The following is a 19,496-nucleotide window of genomic DNA, read 5'->3' as shown; positions in this document are numbered from 1 at the left end:
TCTCACTTAGATTATCCTGCAAAGAGCTTTTCCATGCAAATGAGAAAACATTCAACTTGAAATTCTTCCTAGAAACTAGATTGATTTGCAAATGTTTGACATATTAATAATTTCATAAGTAAATAGAGATATAATTTAAGGCATGATTCAGCATTTCTCAAAAAAAAAAAAAGAATCAGTAGTATATTTATTCTTCTTCGGTGATCTCTTTAACAGTGGTGTAATTATTCTGTAGGCTCTTTTCCATCCTCCCTCCTTTCTTTCACTTTGATTCACCAACCTTGCCAGGTTACTCATGATTGTAAAGAAATGCAATGGCAGAGATAGTTGTTTCTTCTAGTTTATATAACCATTTCCCTCTCCTTGGCTAATATCAGCTGGACAAAACTTGTTTTTTGGGAGGTGTGGGGTGATTTATTCATACTTCTCCCCCTTGGATTTTGTTATGTGTGCTTTTCATTTCACTACCAATTTTCCTGTAAGATCACTGTAAATGGTGGCTGGTCTGGCTCCTGGTAAGCTCCTTGTTTTCCTGTTTGCTGCTGTATCTGCAGTGCTGTGAGCGGTGCCTAGTCCACAGTGACTGCTTAACAGTCCCTCCTCGACTCGGTGGGTGGGCCTTCTTACCTGTCAGCCCCTCTACTCTGTCTCCTCAGTTCTCGTGCCCAGCACAACCTTCATCCATCCCTACTTCCCGGCTGGGCTCACACTGTTCTCCCCACCGAAACTGGTTCCCCCCTCTTCTCCGTCTAACCAAATCCTACCCATATGACTACACTTGAGTTCCATGTCCTCCATGATGGCTTCCGAGATGATGCTCATCCACAAAGCCTAGGAGTTTGTTGTCTGACTGCATCTCACTATCACTTCTTTGGTGTTGTTTGGTTCTTTCAGGATTTCATGAGAAATAGTGTTTGTTCTCAGTTCTCATGGAGTTTGGGCCTACGTGAGCAGCCTAGGCCCTATGCCAGACTCTTGAATGGCCAGCATCATCCCTCAAGAGCTTGGCATTGCACAGATGCTTGCATTAGTTGTCTGTTAGGTGCTCACTGCTGACACTTCTCAAGTGGAGGAGGATTATAGATCAAACTGAAAAATGTACCTTTGACAGTTCTCTGTCCTCTGTACTGCAGAGAGTGATGCCTGCTTAGCTTTGAACCCCGCTTTTGTTTTGGTCATGACTTCAGGAAGTCAGTCAGGTCAAAACACGGTAGTGTTTGACCTCATATTTCCCAAGTGGCTGCTCATCTTTCCGGATAGCTCAGCAACCTCTACAGAGAAGCCATGTTCTTAATGTGTGAGTCTTTCCTGGTGTCCTGTGTCCTAGCTCCAGCCTAGCTGTCTGTCTCTTTCTGCCTCAGTTTGCCTTTGTCTTTCCCACACTCTTCCCAACCATAATATATCATCATGTTTTTTAAAGGTACATTTTTTAGTTTGGTCTCTAATCTTCCTCTGCTTGAGAACAGTCACCCTCTATTAAAACATGATTTCATAATTTATACTTTTCACTGTCAGACTGATCTTCCCTTCACTTAGTTCAAATTACTGAGCTTCTATTGTGTTGAGCTACTCTTTCACCCTTAAGTTTCAAAAATGCCCTTTTCTGTCAAATCTTATTTAGGCAGGTTAACAGAAGAATATGACTATACATAGACTGTTGACACCCAAACAGGATCCTTGAAATAGATGACCTTGGATATGGGCTTTGAGATAATTAGCAAAAAGAGAACTGACAGAAACCAACTGCTTCCAAGATAGCACAGGGTCACAATCAAAAGAAGGGCAGCAGAAATTGAATAGACAAGCTGATCAAAGACAAAAACTTACCAAGGGATCTGGCTTTTTAAAGAAAATCATTGGGGCACCTGTTATTCATTCAATAGTAATTCCATGGGAGTGTATTGAGCAACTACTATATTATTTGCACTATTCTAGGTGCTGGTAATACAGCAAAATGAGACAGGATCACTCACCTGCTCTAGTCTAGTGGGTGTCAGGGTAGGAGTAACGGTAGGACACATGAAAATGCATTGTTCCTAGGAGGGAGGGGGGTAAATTTAGTTTTGGAACCATGTGTCTGATACTTGGTACTTGTAGTATATCTCAGTAGGACTGCTCAGTAGGGGTTAATTTCCCCATTAGAGATGGTCGAGCTGGTGCCACATGGACAGCTGCTAGTGATCCTGCAGAAGTTATGGCACCTTGGACTAGATGAGCTAACAGAGCATATGAATGACACCGTGTTTATTCCCGTAATTCTTCCGTGGTATTTTCTCTTCAATAATGCTCATGGAAGGGGATGGGAGATTCTGTGAGCATCCAAGCCCTTGGCCACAGCACCCTCCTCTCAGAAGCAGAAATCATGAAGGAGATGCCTCTTTCCTGTAACCCAGGTTATGAAGGCAATTAAAATGTTCCATGGCTTATTTCCTGCCTTTCCATACCACTTTGCAGATTGACATCTGAAATGGTCTCCAACCTGGCAGCTCTCTTCTAATTATCTAAAATGAAAGAAAGGAGAAATGTTTATATTTCTTAGGAAAAGAATGCACACTGCTTCTTAAAAAAAGCAAAGACATCAAGGGAAGACAGATTCATTGCTTTGGTAAATTTAAAACAGTAATTTTTTTCCTTGTTACCAAATCACCAAGTCATCACAGAAAATTCAGGCAATACAGATTAGGAAAATACAATAAAAATCACCTGTGATTACAACATCCTGACATAACTGTTAGCAACATTTTGGCTTTCCAATTTTTTTCTATGAACATATTGAGACGTATCTCATAATAGTATGTTTATACTAAGCATACTATTCTGTAATCTTTTTTCATTTAATAGTTGTAGTTAGTATGTTTTGTTTCATCAGTTTGGAGGTACAAATGAGTTAACAATACTTTTAAAATTGAAGTTAAATTAATCTGTGGCTCCAATACATAAGAATATCTTTCTTTCATTTCTCTTTATCTATCTATCTATCTATCTATCTATCTATCTATCTATCTATCTACCTATCTAACATCCCAAGGGTATTTATTTAACTTTAGGAGTCAGTTTTTGTCACTGTCCTGCCATGGTGAAAGGACCAGAAAACCTGTGCAGTCAGTGGAACAGCTCCATTATGTTGGCCACTGTTGCTCTTGTTGCCACATGGTATTGCTCCAGTGTTGTTTTCTGATCACTACCAAAAGACTTGCAGTAATGCGGACATGCTTGTCATGGACGCTGGTGGTCCTGCAGCTTGGCATAGTTATTGTCCAGTGAGGTAAGTGCTTTTTGGACTAATGCACCTGTCAGCTCAAGAACAATTTCTCTGGATGCTGTAGGAGGGGAAAGAGCAGGATGTTTTACCTAGATCATCACATTCAACTGGGTTGTACCATAGGTGCAGGCTCCTACACACACACACATACACATGCGCACACACACACAGAGTTGCAGTGGGTTATTTAGAAGAAGATAGTAAGATGGAGTTCGAGGCATAAGATGTTTGTTGGGGATCAACACCTGGGAAAGGAAGAGGAAGGAAGCAGATTGGGTGGAGGGAGAAGTTGAATAGTGATTCGGGCCTGAAAAAGCCAACATCAGCCTCTGAGAACCGTCCTATGTAGGGATGAAATGGCTGAAGCTTTATGTGCCTGTCTCTCTCAGTCACTGGATGTCAGCTGTCCCAGGGAAGGACATAATCTTGGGCAAGGTAGCTCTCTGAATCTGAGGCACACCCTAAAGGAGTTCTCACTTCCCCCAGAGCTGGGCAGCAAGTCCTTCCTTGAAGGGAGATCTGGGTGATGCATCTCTGGTCCACCACAATCCACAGCCTCCTTAGCTCTACTTCTCCATATATTTTGGAGGAGCAGCTCTTCCTGGACACCTGGATCTCCCTCTGATGGAAAATTTAGAAGAGAGAGTTTAGTAGGATGAACTACAGTCTCTGTCGCTGCAGTTGTCCTTGGGGCTGGAATTGATATTCATTGTCTCCCTCCTCCACTGTTCATTCTAGATTCCTCTCAATCTCATGACCAGATCTTTTAGGCTCAGTGGCTTGAACCAGACCCTGAGGGGTCTGAGACCTTGGTAGCCATGCCCTTCTCAGGAAGAGTTGTTATATCTGATCATTTAACTCATAATTGGGCAAGGGAAGACCAAAAGATGCCCAAATGAATTACTGGGTGTCATTCATTCATATTCTTCCTTGCCCCTATTGTGTAGCAATGGTCTTTAGTCTCATGAGCAGGGACAGTGACCCTGCTAGGATGGTGACTCTTCTTTTTGCCTACTGGCCTTTGAATATAAGGAGCCCAGAGTGTGCAGGAAGTAGCTTATAGTTCAATGGGGCTTTTGCTGCTCCTGTGGTAAGTGTCCCCTGTCTGGAGACCAGACTTCTCTATCCCTGTAGAGCACATGCCCTACATGCTCTACAGGGATAGAGGTCTGGTCTCCAGAGAGGGGACAGGAAACTCAAATTTCCTAAGTGGGTCATTGGGAGTGATGGTAAGGGGAGTCATTCCTATTTCAACACCCTGGTTCCTGGACCCATGTATTCCTTCTACTCGGGAGACAGTGACACATAAAGTTCTTTGATTCAATGTCAATATGGCATCCTGGAGGATGGATCTCATTCTTTCAGAGATTTGCTTCTGAGATGACACTTCCCCTGTGCCTTCAGTAGGCTTATCCAACACTGTGTCAGGCCTGTAGCTCTGGGTAGTTGTAGAATAGGATATGACAAGTGGAATTTGTGACCATAGACCCACCTCTATACCTGGTGCAGAAGGAATGCCTCACCATGAAACACCAAGTGACCATGTGTCTGGATCTGTCCACCATGAGTTAGGTTCTATGAGAGCTGCCAAAACCTAAGACCAAATAGGCCCAGTCATTTATTGTAACATGGAAGTGGTATATTCTGGAATGGGCATGAGCAAGACCAATAGGCATTCCAGCTCTTCCAGAGCCCTTCCAGGAGATGGTTTTCAAATGGTATCTAATTTTCCAGGATAGATGGCATGGCCTTGCTCTAGAATCCCAGCTTGTGGCATCTACCACTGCTGTAACAATAGTCCGTCCTCAGTTTGTATCACAACTCTAATCTTACCCCTAACCTCAAGGGCAGATGGCATAACTGTGCTCTTGAATCCCAGGGGCCTGTACTGTGATTCTTCCACTGGAGCTTGCCACTAACTCCACAAGATGTCTTGCCCACCCTTGATACCTCCATGACCACAGGGTCTGTGGGATCATATGGCCTATGTGGCAGGGCTGCTTTCACTGTAGCTTACATCTGCTGCAGAACTCCTTCCTGCTCTGGGCTCCACCCAAAGCTGGTTGCTCTTTGGTCACCAGATATAGGGGTTGGAACAATATTCCTTATTCCTGGGTGAATGGAATTTTCTCATCGAACTTTTTACAATGGGGGAAATATTCTATAGCCACCTTGTTAATGCAGTAGCCATTAACGACTTGTGGCTATTAAGCAATGTGGTTTATACAACTGAGGAACTAAAATTTAAATTTAAACTTGCATAGCTGTATGTGGCTAATGGCTACTGAACTGGACATTGTAGATGTAGAATATCCTGCCTTCAGAACCCAAAAAAGCTCATCAGGTGTTGTGCTTCCTTCTTTGTGGTAGAAAGTACAAGAGGCAATAACTTATTTTTAGCTTTAGCGAAGGGATGCCCCAACATGACCTTGATCTCTATTCTCTTAAACTTTTCCTAAAGTGGTGGCCACTGGGCTTATCTCCCAACTTACGGAGTGCATATGTCTTACAAAGTCTAAGTGATAGCTACCTCTTGTGTATGTAATACAATCAGCATATTATCCATGTGATGAATCAGTGTAATGTGAGATGTCCAGATGGTTCAGATCTTTTTGATTTGTAGTGTGATAAAGTACAAAGAGTTAACAGAGTCCTGTGGGAAAATGGTAAATAAATAATGTCTGTCTTACACAAATGCAAATTGTCAATGGTTCTTTCTGTTAATTCAATCCCCAAATCAATAGCCCAGACCATGTATGTAATGCTATATTAATCTGCTCTAGCAGATACCATATCTGACATTGTGGCTCCAGTTGGGCTACTATTTGGTCAAGTTTGTGATGGTTTACATCAGAGATTAGCAAATTATAGCTTGTACTGTCTGTTTTTGTAAATAAAGTTTTATTGGAACACACAGCCATGTTCATTTTCTTGTATACTGTCTGTGGCTACTTTCACACTATAGTGGGAGAGTTAAATTGTTGTGACAGAGCCTGTATGGGCCACAAAACCTGAAATATTTACTATCTGTCTCTTTATAGAAAAAATTTGCCACCTCCTGGTTTACATTGATTGTTCAGGATCCATGTAGTTTCTGTAGGGGCCAGAGTGGTGAATTAAGAAGAGATATTATGGGGGCAACTACTCTTTGATTCTTTAGATCTTTAAGGGTAGTCTAGGCTGGGTGCAGTGGCTCACACTTATAATCCCAGCACTTTGGGAGGCTGATCACTTAAGGTGGAGGATTACTTGAGCCCAGGAGTTTGAGATCAGCCTGGACAACATAGGGAGACCCTGTTTCTACAAAAAACAAAACAAAAAGATTAGCCAGGTGTGGTGGCACATGCCTGTAGTTTTAGCTACTTGGGAGGCGGAGGTGGGAGGATCGTTTGAGCCCAGGAGTTCGAGGTTGCAGTGAACTATGACCATGCTATTGCACTTCAGCCTGGCTGACAGAGTGAGTGAGACGCTATGTTAAAAAAAAACTTAGCTTTAATTTCCACCTTCCCTGCACAACACCTCTCCTCTTCTGTATTCGGGAGTATGCAACTGCTAACTGTACGTCTGTACATTTGGCACTGGGGAAATGACCATCAGGTTAATCTGTGGGCCTAATGGATCCACTATAGGCCAGACTTTGGCTATGTTTCCATATATACCTGTCATCCATGTGTTCCCCCTCTAACAGGGCTTCAGAGTAACACTCCAGATCTCCAGGTATCAGCTCAAGTCTTCAAACCTTATGTCTCATAGTTCTGCCTATTCTCCTTACCCCAGTGTGGTTTAACCCCAATAAGTGGCAATAGGTCCCTTTGGAGGAAGGATGAGAGCAATCATTATAGTTAGTGTATACATGCTGTTCTATCCAGGTAGCCTCTTTAGTCGGTGGGTTCTAGATCTAAAGACTTGTTCAGGTATGGCAACTGCGTAAGAGACCATGCCTTTTTTCGGGTGAAGGGGTGACCCTAGTCTTCTAATTATTCATCTTTTATTTCTTCTGCTGGTACAAACTCAGTGGTACTCATCTATTTTGCCTCTAAGGATTCAGTGTTCTACTAACAATCCACATAACTCTCTACAGTTCAGGCTTCTAGCTGCCATGCCAACTTTGCCATTAACTGATTACCATTACTACAATCCTCTATTTTTAAGCTGTTAACCACTACCATTTGCCCTCTATTGTTTTGAGGTCCCATCATCTCCATTGCTAGTAGGGAGCCAAATTCCATAATAGCCTCTCCTACCATCACCTCTAGCCTACAGAGGAGCATCACAATGGCATATTAGTACTGGTACCCCTCTTGCCAGCACATTTACCAGCACATAGTCTTGGTAAATGCTGTGTCCTATGGGTCTTTCAATGGAATATAATTACTGAGCATGGCTTCTCACCATACATGGTATCTCCATTTCAGCTAACTACTTCCGTGAGTCTTTAAATCGCTTCCTCTACCATTTGCCATGGCATTCCCAGCATTACAACTTTGATCAGGGAGCACAATCATTTTCCTCATGTTTCCAGGAGCCATTTTCATAGCAAGCTTGTACAATTCTCTTGGGGTCCTTGCCAAGGTGTTAAATTCTGTATCTTGGGAGACCCAAGTTCAAGTGAATGAACACTTGACTATTTTAAGTTTATATTTCAGTTATCTTGATTAAGCACCATCAGAATCCAGTCCCAAATGTACTACCCTGGTACATGCTGGTATGTGATAGAACATGCTGGCTAAATTTGTAGCTCTTTTGGGGCATAACCCCTTTCCTTTATTATTAGGCCCAGCATATTCTCAGTGGGTAATGCTATTATTCAACCATAGTTATAGGCCTAAAGGCCAGGAGGGGTGTTGGGGCAAATCTTATAGCATTGCTGGGAAGAGGTCTTTGGGTTGTCTTCCAGAATGAGGTGGAAAGGGAAGTGCTAGCATTTAGTAAGGAGGGTGGGTTATTTTTGCAGGCTCAGAAAATTTAGAGGAGTCCATGGAGTCAAAATGTTCAGGGCATCTTCACAGATGTCTCTATGGCATGTCAGGTCCTAGGTTTTCCCAAGTAGGACCCTGAGCTTGACATAACAAATTTGCATTTGTTGGGCAAGTTTGGTTACTTGGACCATTAAACCCTGGCCTTAATCCTTGGATTCTCTGTCCTTGCACTGCAGGAAATAAGGACTCTTTTTATGTTACCAAAGAGGTCCTCTGGCTTTTTCTTTTCTTTTTTTGAGACGGAATCTCGCTCTGTCACCCAGGCTGGAGTGCAGTGCAATCTCGGCTCACTGCAAGCTCCGCCTCCTGAGTTCACACCATTCTCCTGCCTCAGCCTCCAGAGTAGCTGGGGCTACAGGTGCCCACCACCACACCCGGCTAATTTTTTGTATTTTTAGTAGAGATGGGGTTTCGCTGTGTTAGCCAGGATGGTCTCAATCTCTTGACCTCGTGATCTGCCCACCTCAGCCTCCCAAAGTGCTGGGATTACAGGTGTGAGCCACCATACCCGGCCTCCTCTGGCTTTTATGCTTGGTTTCCAATTGCTTGTTAATTTCCTTTCGCATCTAGTTTATTTCTGAGGAGCACCGATGCACCTTGGTAATAACCACCTAATCTCATTTTTCTTGTAGTTATTTTTGTTTTTCATGATGTATTGCACTGATGGATGGTAGGAGGCAATTTGTACATTGTCTTTCTTTTTATTAAACATCAAATTAATTTTATAATTACTTTTGTGGATTGGTCTTCCCTGGTTTGTGAGTTCTCAAGGGCAAGGTCAGATCACATTCAATTTTGTATAAATGTCTTTTAAATAAGTGCATGAGCTATTCTGTGGGCAGGTGGTTTTTGGAGGTCTCTTAAATTTTATCATGGATTACTATCTCTATTACCTATAAGTAGGAGTAGCTTAACATCTATTATAAAAGTTCTATAAAAGCATTGATAAAAAGAATCCTGCCCTTTTCGTTCTCAAATCAAATTAGATGTGGACCCACAATATTATCATTTACTGGACTCTTCAAGATAACAAAAATCAGTTTCAACCTGGATGAAAGTTGAAGCCTTCTAGAATGTTCTAAGTCACTTAAAAGATAATGCTTTTTAATATAAAGATGGAAATAGATTTTGAGATGTTAATGCCATATGGTTTGTCTGTAGTATGACTTTTAAATAATAGCGATTGCTAATATTTAAAAAGTACCTAGTATGTGCCAGGCACTTGGGAAGTGTATCAACTCATTTAATCCTCATAAAAATCCCATGAAGAGATTACTGTCACTATTTCCATTTTTTAATGAGGAAACTGAGGCACAGAAAATTCATAGTTTCCCCAAGTTCACAGTGTAACTCAATAGATTTTGAACTCAGTAGTTTTCTCCAGAGGTGTACCATGTCTGTGCTATATTTCAAACAAAATCATCCAACATATAAAAAATAGTTCTCATTGAAAAATATCTAGAGCCAATTAAGAAGAATTTATCAACTCATATAGTTTTCAGAAAGTCTACATGGTTTGTGGAATTTTTTTCTAACATTGTAAAATCCAGATTTAAAACAAACCTTGGTTGGGCACAGTGGTTCACGCTTGTAATCTCAGCATTTTGGGAGGCCAAGGCAGGTGGATCACTTGAGGCCAGGAATTCAAAACCAGCCTGGGCAACATGGGGAAAGCCTGTCTCCACTAAAAATACAAAAATTAGCCAGGCAGGGGGGCACATGCCTGTAATCTCAGCTACTAGGGAGGCTGAGGCAGGAGAATCGCTTGAATGTGGGAAGTGGAGCTTGCAGTGAGCCAAGGTCGCGCCATTGCACACCAGCCTGGATGACAAAGCGAGACCTTGTCTGAAAACAACAACAACAAAAACAAAAAAACGGAAAAAACCCCAAACCTCATACAGAACAGAAAAATTCTTGTCTCAGTGTGGTGATAGACCTGTTGAAGTATCCTTTCAGCCAAAGGCACATCCTTTGTCTCATTGATGTCTCGACTTAAAGACTGAAAGTGATGTGCAGTACCCGGGAGGGATGATGAACCGTATCTCTTCCTTTTATTAATGTCCAAACCTGCCCTCAGTGCCTCTGGCCTCTGCACCGGCTCTTTCATGTGATCACACATATCACTTGGTCACCAAGCTGATCCGTGTCCTACTAACAGGCATTTGGGGATGGTAATTAGGACTTAGTGCATGGCCCTTATTCTAACAGGACTGACCCAGCTGTAACATACCATAAATACAGCCCGACAGAAGCCTGAAAATTGGTTCTGGTTGATTGTCTTTACATGGTCCTATAACTCATTGCTTAATTTCTTCTCGATGCTTTTGCCATAAAGTTTCTGTAGCCTATAATTTTTGTAAAAAATGTATCTAATTCTTGGTGTTATAAAAGGTTTCTGGTAAGTAATTACATTTATTGGACATCTCAATCCTAGGACTGCATTTATAGTTATTTAGTTTCTTGGTTGGTGTTTTTTATCAATATAAAATATATGGAATACCTATGATGTGAGAAATACATAAATGTAATTCTGTCTGTCTTCCCGTTGTATCAGGTACTCATTCTGTAAGAGTCTGTTTTAGAAGATTGGTGTCCCTGTTTATCATACTGTGGTCAGAGGTAGCACTTTTGGTATAGATCCCAGAGCAGCAATAATGCTGAAAACATTTCCAATCCTTATGCTTTTTCAACGTGAGGCAGAATCTTAGCACATGCTCTAGCCAGCTACTTTCAGCTCTTATCCACCTCTGTGTTTGTCTCCATGAGGCTTATGGACATCATAAACATTAATAATTTGCATTGAATGCCATTGTGGACAACTACACTCCAGCCACTGTTCTTCCCCATCTAGTTCCACTCTCCAATCCAAAGTTTCACACCATCTTTGAGAAGGTTAGCTCCCCAAAGACAAAGTTATTCTATCACTGTGTCCCCAAGCCCGGTATGTGGCAAGGGGTCAGTGATTGTTGAACCAAACGTGGCACATCCACAGAAACATACTATTTACTTCTTTTTTCCTTTTCATAAGGGTCTTGGTTATTATCATTGTCATAGGTTTATTAGTTGGAATATCTTTTTAGTTAACTATATATTTTCTTCTAAAAATAACATGCATAACTTACAGACATTTTGGAAAACAGAAAACATTTAATAAGAGTGAATATACATAACCTCACACATTAACATTAAGATGATTTTTGATTTGGTATCATAATTTGATTTGGCATCTGAGTTCTAGATGGTTTGAATACTGTTTTTCACTTGGTATCATGTTGGGAACATTCCCTTTTACCATTAAATATTCTTCTAGAATAATTTTTAATCATTGCCTGCAGATTTGATCATGTAGAATATAATTGCTTCCCTTTGTCCTTCCAGATCCACTGTGCATGATTCTCCAGCCTCTGTACCTGGCTCTTTGCCTCTGGAGGCTGAACTCATGGACCACATCAAGGAGTTCCTGTGCCTCTCGGCTTCCTCTTGGATTTGGGAAATGGGAAGCCCTGGCAGGAGATGGGAGGGAAAGGAGGGAGAAAGAGATAAAGGGCAGGTATTTTATTTCTTTGGCTCTCTTCCTGGCAGGTCACCTAAGGTTGCCTGGGTCTTTCCACCAGGCAATCTACTGGGTCCTCTCCTTCTGAGATCCAGTAACTATTCCTCCCTTCATCCTTTTAGGCTAAGGGGTTTCAGCCAGGATTACTACACTGTCTGTTGTGGTTTTTCTGCACACATCTTTGTAAACATTCTCTTGAATACCCTGTAATGTTATCTTTTCCTGTTGAGAACTTGACTCATCTATACCAGAGTTTAACTAATTTTCTGGGATTGCATCATTATAAATATTATTTCAGTTGAACCTACTTGTACCTAGATCCTGGTGCTTATTTCTGATTTTTTTCAAAGGATAACTTCTACAAATAGAATTACTTGGTCAAAAATTAAAAGAAAATTACAGATCCAAGTTGCCTCTCAATGTGAAATACTTACTGTAGGTGGTTACTTGCTATTTGTTTGGGAAAGTCCAGCATCTAAATCTCATTCTTGTTGTGGGTGTCCCTTAAAATATTAAGATTGTTGATAAGCTGGGCCCTGTCTCATGTTAGGAATGAAGGACGCAGATATTTCCTCCTTCTACTCCTTGGCAACAAAATCTAGGGTACATAAAGCAGGTTTTGCCATTGGATGCTCTATTGGGCCGTTGTTTTTGCATTGCTATAAAGAAATACCTGAGACTGGGTAATTTATAAGAAAAGAGGTTTAGTTGGCTCACAGTTCTGCAGGCTATACAGGAAGCATAGTGGCATCTGCTTCTGATCTTGGTGGGAGGCAATGGGGGAGCCAAAGCAGGAGTAAGAGAAGAGTGGGGAGGTGCTACACACTTTTAAACAACCAGATCTCATGAGAACTCACTATCGTGAGGACAGTATCAAGAGGATGGTACTAAACCATTCATGAGAAATCCATCTCCATGATCCAATCACTTCTCACCAGGCCTCACTTCCAACATTGGGGATGACAATTCAACATAAGATTTGGACAGGGACACACATCCAAACTATATCAGATGCTCTTGCTCTGGACTTGAATCTGAGAGGGATATAGCTCTGAAGACATGGGGGATACTTAGAGATTACACACAGAGAGGTGGGATGTTGCAAGTGCGGTGGCAGCAGTTACCATGGGAGCAGAAACCACTGCATTTTTGAGCATTCCATGCAGGTGGCCCAGCTGTTGTCCTGGCCGAATGTGCCCTTGCTTTGCGACCAAAGCTCTCGTGGTTCCTATCTACGCTCTAAGAGATAGGAATCGTTCTTCATTTCCTCATCACTTCTTTGTGAATGGACCCTTTGGTCATTATGAAATGCCCCTCTTTATTTTTCAAAATACTCTTTGTTCCGAAGTTGACTTTGTCAGATACTAATATAGCCACTTTAGCCTTCTATGCTTAATGTTTTCATGGCATGTTTTTCCATCTTCTTTTAAATGATCTGTAGTTGTATATTTAAAGTGAATTTCTTAAGATCTGCTCTGTTAGCAAATTTCAAGTATACAAACAATGTTGTGAACCATAGTCACATTGCTGTACATTAGAACTCCAGAACTTATTCATCTTGCATAGCTGAAACTTTGTGGATCTTGAATGTTTTCACTACACACACACACACGAGAATGGTTTTATGCGATATATATATGTTAATTAGCCTGATTGTGATGATTTCACGATGTATACATACATCAAAACATTAAGTTGTGCACCTTAAGTACATAGAATTTTTATTTCCAATTACATCTCAATAATGCTGGAAAAATGGATTTCTTGTTATTCTCCCATGGCTGGAAGCAGGAGATTGTCTTCCTGTCACTTTTATGAACTGCTTTGCTCCTCCTTGTAAGTTTTTTATCTGTTTCATCAGCTAGAGTTCATTTCCATGGTTTGCAGTCAAGAAACTTGACTAGTACAATATTGGTACTGGGAGAAGATGGTAAGTAACAGATCATCAGGGAAGACTGCGGAATCTAGGCTTGCCAACTGGGGAAAAAGATGGTAAATCCGTTTGTATTAGGGAATGGTCTTCTGGTAGCACAGGGCAGGCAGTGTTGAAACAATCTCTTGTGATCACCTGGAATGAAGAGCTCATTAAATGCAAAGTTTTGAGAAGTTGAATGGCTTTTGGGATGGAGGATTATGAAAGGGGTGAACATTTAAAATATTGTAGGATGGTCTGACATAGCCAGACCTCATGGGAAGGGGACAGTAGGATAAATATCACAGTCTTCTGCTCCAGCCCCTCTGGGACGGTCATGTTAGGGCTCCCACTTTTCCTGATTTGTTATATTTTGAGTAATTTTTGATTGTGTAAGGTACACAATAAATTTCATGTTGTAGATACAGCATTTTAATTTCTTTTGATGAGTCATGTTTCTTTCCTTTTAGCACACAATTAACCTGGTTAAATATGAGCTCCAAATTATTTTTGGTTTTTAACCAGTTTCAAACTCACTTCAGGTCCTTTACCTCTAGCTGAGGTGCCTTGAGTCTGCTCCGTGCACGTATGATTCAGGAGCCAGCCAGAGATGTGGGCAGGCAGAATTTTGGTGTCCTCCCTGGCTCTTTTTCCTCCCAAATTTTCCTTTTCTTCAGTGACTGCAGTGGCCCTGGACTCAGTACTCAGATTTCCAAGGCCAGAAAAAATGTGTTTATTTTTCACTGTACCTGCTCCTCCGTGCAAGCTAACTGAACCTACCCCCAGGCTAGAAGCAGCAGCATGGAGTACCTACTCCATGTAATGTCGTCTCTGGTGTGTGGACTCCTCCCTGAACTCTACCTGCCTTCCATCACCCTCTCGTGCCTCCATGTAGCTGCTTCTTATGCTGTGTCCTTATTTGACAGTAGTTGTCTGTGAAGGGGTTTATTCTGATAGAATCTTTATTTGGCCATTACTGGAAGCTCAGTCCTTGTTTTTAAAACATCTCTTTTTTTCCTTCATATTTCTAGAATGTCCCTCCCTACTTATTAAGGATTCACTGTGACCTTCAAAATGCTTTCAGGCTTGCTGTGAAAATCTGAGCCCCTGAATGTTACATGTTGAAGGGGCATTAAAGATTATTTAGCTGAACTTCTTTATTGCACAGATGAAGAAACTGAGGCCTTGAGGAGGCAAGGGATGTATCCACAAAGAGGGCAGTCCTGCCTGGGAAGATGAGCAACACGTGAGTTTGCCAAGATGCGACACATCTGAAGAGTGAAAGGTAATTTGTAAAACCTGTTGGGGAGAAACTTCTTCTTTGGTGCCTCTCTGCAGCCGTGATAAGGGTATTATAGATTTAGAAGCTTGAAATAAGGAAGAGAAAGGATTTCTTTGGAAATCTTGTCTGAAACTGCCATAAATTTTAGAAACATCCAGTTGGAAAACACATCAAACATATCCTTTCTGAAGCAGGTTGTCACATTTCATCACCGTGGCTGGTTTTCTATTTCAGTCTCTGTCTCCTAAAGCAGCCGTATTCGTGCTGAAGTGAGATTCAGGACATGAAACAGAGGATGACATGTGTTGCCTCAAGTTAGAAGCCTTTACTGAAAGGTTTAAAGGTCCTCTCAGTCTTTGTTTGCTTGTCTGTTTAAATAAGAACATACACTATTCTCCCCAATGTCCTCCTTTCCCCATCCCTCTCAGCTCTTCCAGTCCATCAAAACTGAAAGAATTTGAAAATGATGACCTCAGTCTAGTTTCTTGCCAGTAGTCATTCTTTATGCCAAAGCTGAATGTAGACATCTTATTTATTCAGAAACTTTGGTGGATTAGATGGTAAAAATATCTGAATTTGGGGAGCTATTGTTTAGATTCCAGAATCATAATAGCAAGTTAAAGGAGCAAGAGAACAAAAGAAGCCAAACCAAGCAAAGAGCCCCAAAGCAGGGAAGGGCGTGAACATGTTATTAAACCCCAGTGCCCTACAAGTAGAAGGGGAGGATAACAAAGTATAAAATACGAAATTCCTAAATTACCTCATTGTAATTTGTGGGAGATTGTGCCTTGAAATAGGAAAAATGTGAATTTTTAAAAAGTAGCCTCATTTAAGTTTGGCAACCTCTTATCTGGAATTACTTGCCCAGTGGCATGGGCTAACCTGTGAGGGGTAAGGCACTGTCTTCAAGTATTCCTGGAACCTGAGAGCCATTTGTTCACCCCAAGAACCATGAATCCAAACACACACACACAATCAAACAAAACCATCTAGGGCTTTATTAAATGAGCAAAGAGGGGTTGATTAATACACCTGAAAGGATGCATTTCCTCACACATAATCACTAGAACACAAGCATCTGTGAAATCTCTTCCTGCTCAGAGGATGAAGGCTTTCTTAGTAGCGTGGGTGGGGGTTCTCAGGCTCCGCATTTTGTTTGAATGCAGCATGTTTAGAAGGCACTTACCATAGGGGCACCCACCAGGTGCATCTCTGTGTAGCAGGATGGATGAATGGTTGAGTGAATATATAACTCACTGTCAGCCTGTAATAGCATCTAGTGACTGCTCTTCTGGGGTGGGTTCGTGCAAGTAACCCCACAGGTACAAGGCTTTTATTTGGAGATCAGGAGGTCAGGAAGTAGCAATTGAACACAAAATGCTTTTCTCTGAAATCAGTTATTAAAAATAAACTGTTGCCATCACAAACTTTCTCATTTTTAAGTGGAACTGACACTATGACCAAATAATTGGTCTTAATTGCAGGCCTGGTGTCAGAGTTAATAAAACACTCAAACTGCAAATCCATTAAAGATACAGCTAGCTCCCCTCTTTCACAAGATAGAACTTTCATATCCTTTAGTACCTGATTACTGTTGCTTGTATTTTTCTTCAATATAATAGTTCCTGCTTTTTAATAAGAGAGCTGTCATTTCTAATAAAAATTGAAAAAATCATCCAGGGAAATAACACAATCGATCGGTATAATGGGGTGAAACATACTGCATAAACATTCATCTTCAAAAACTTCAAATAGAAGCTTGACCCTAAGCTTGACCTTGTGCTGGGTTTGTAACTTACCATGGAAAGTGGGAAAAAGAGTTGGAAAGAGTCCTCATCTCTGAGGTTCCTGAGGATCCCCTTGTCTTCAGAAGGCCTCCCCCTTAACACAAGTAGTGAATTTTTAAAATCTTGGTTGACTAGAAGCTAAGCACCCTTTCTATTTTTGAAGAAATGGAAATGGGCTCCTTCTTTTGTGATCACATGGTAGAGTGAGTTTGCAATATTCTACATCTCCGTCATTAGAATTATATACATCCAGGCCCTTTGTCCTGTGACTTTGCAGTGCCCCCCATTACATTGAGGAGAGTGTATTTCTCTACTGATGTTGGGGTGGGGCTCATGACTTGCTTTGGCCCACAGAATACAGGCGGAAGTGGTAGTACACCAGTTTGGGGCCAGAGTCTCAAAAGGCATCATCATGTGTTTCAGCTTGTGCTCTTGCACTAATGACATTGTACACGAGAAAAACATGCCCCTTATCGTCTCTGGCCTAAGGAGGATGAGAGACATGTGGAGCACACCTGATCCAGACCTGTAGTCTGAAGCAGAGCTACCACAACTGACCTGTAGTGAGACAGAAGAATAAATGCTTGTTGTTATAAGCCTTTGAGTTTTGGGGTGGTTTGTTATGCAGCATTATTGTGGCAATAGCTGACTATTACAGATATATAGCAAGATATAGGGTGGGCCTATGACCTAATTGTGGCCAATCAACTATTTCTGAATGAATCCTTTGAACCTGAAGGAGAGGGGGCCAGACAGCTGTTATTCCTGGTGGCTGTGACCAAGTTAGAGTCAGGGAACAAGGTATTGTTTAGGGGTAGCAAAGCCCTGCAGAGACAAGGTTGACGGCTAGAGTCAACAGTGCTAGTGCTGGGTCCTGAGCGGATTGTTTTTAGGGTAGGGTCTTCATTATGTTTCACTGCCCTTAGTGTCCACTCACATCTTGTTTGCCAGGCTTTCTATGATTCTTTGAGTTGCTCAATATCCTTTGGGTAAATTCCTTTTCTTCTTACGTTTACCAGTGATACCTTGCTTACTTGCAACCAAGAACCCGGACTAGTACACCATGAATTGGGAAGCAACTTGGTTCTCTCATGATTATATTCCCTTTGTTTAGCCACATAATATATGTAACACAATCTTAGATTATCTCACGTCATCTTTCTAACATACCTATCCCCGGTAAAGCAGGGTGGTTCAGAGCTGGCCTCTTACACTGCAGGATTTGCTGTCTCTGCAAATTATCGTCTTGTTGGGCAAATCACTTAACCTCCCTGTGCCTTAGTTTCCTCATGTCAAACTAGGGATAAAACAATACATATGATAAACAGTTTGTGTGCAGTTGAAAGGCATTTAAAATAATACCCATTCTACGATAAGTTCTCAATAAGTATTAACTGTATTAGCAGTAGAGATGATGATGATGAGATGGTGAGATAATGAAGGTGATGATGATCACAATTGCTGTCATCTGTGATAGCAATGATCTGTGATGCGTGTTCTAACTCACACAGATGTAAGTGATCTAGAGCTGGGCTCTACCCTCTTCTCCCAGCTTTCCATCATTTCAATGCTTTTTATGCATTAATATAATATAGTGGTTCTGAATCTTTTGTCCTGCATAGCTCTCATGTCTACAGCACTCTCATGGCCATGCCCAGATTTTGAAAATGCTCTTTGTATGCCCTGTGATAGGTGTTCAAACTCATGTTTCTTTTGGTAAACGTAAAAAGCTCATCCCTCACCTCTTTTCCTAATATTGTATTCAGATTCCTCTATTCCCCACCCCCATGTCCTCATCTGAGAATTCCTGCTGAGTGCTTTACTGCTTCTGAGGGAATTTGTGTTTTGTGTGTTACACTTCCTAGGGGTTGGGGTGGGGAGAAGACTGAGGATGATTATTAGATAATCTAGTTGGAACTACAGGGTAGTGTTTTAACGATGGTAGTAGAAGTGTGTTCTGAGAGAGGACATGGGAGGATGTGCTTGGAACCAGGGGGCAGCAGAGGGAAGTTCTGGGTGAGGCACCAGCATTTCAGGATGAAGGAGTCCAGAGGAATCCTCACTGCTCCAACGTTTTACCTAAGATCTGCCCTGGCAACTGTTTAAGAATGCTGCTGGCACCAAGAAGATTATCGTATGTTTGAGTCTCAGCCCTAAACTCAGGTGTGTGGAATGTCACTTACTCTATAATCTATAATCCAGAGCCGCTTTTCCTCTGATAGTTAATTCATATTTGGCCATTCTGAAGATCCCCCCTCTAATCCTACCCCCTCTGGCTTCTGCCTCATGGGCCTGGGTCCAGATTCAGGTATTATTACTCTGTGTCTTTGTCCTGATGGTCGTTTTGGGTGCTGGACTCTGTTGCTTCCTGAATATGCTGGGGCTCTGGAAATCTTTGCCGAGTTCTGGGCCCTGTGCCTCGGCTGCCACGTTCCCTGCAGCATTTCTCTCAGTGTCTTGCTTCTTTCTTGGCTCCAGTGCCAAAAAGTGGTATCTGGATCTCTGTTGATTTGGGACACAGCCGTCTCTCTCTACTCCTCTCGCATCTCAGAGAGTCCTTTTCTAGTCGGGGGAAGGGGAGGGTCTTCTCCTTGCATGTTTCTGCTATCTTCTGTCTCCACTGCCCCTCTCTAAGACCACTTCTCTGATCCTCTACTTTTCTTCCTGCTTCCTCTGGAAACCCATGGAATTCTCCAGGGCTAGTTTTATTTTTTGAATAAC

Source organism: Trachypithecus francoisi, unplaced genomic scaffold (assembly GCF_009764315.1).
Source record: "Trachypithecus francoisi isolate TF-2019V2 unplaced genomic scaffold, Tfra_2.0 Lachesis_group3, whole genome shotgun sequence".
Classification (NCBI taxonomy): Eukaryota; Metazoa; Chordata; class Mammalia; order Primates; family Cercopithecidae; genus Trachypithecus; species Trachypithecus francoisi.
Note: the sequence above shows the minus strand (reverse complement) of the source record.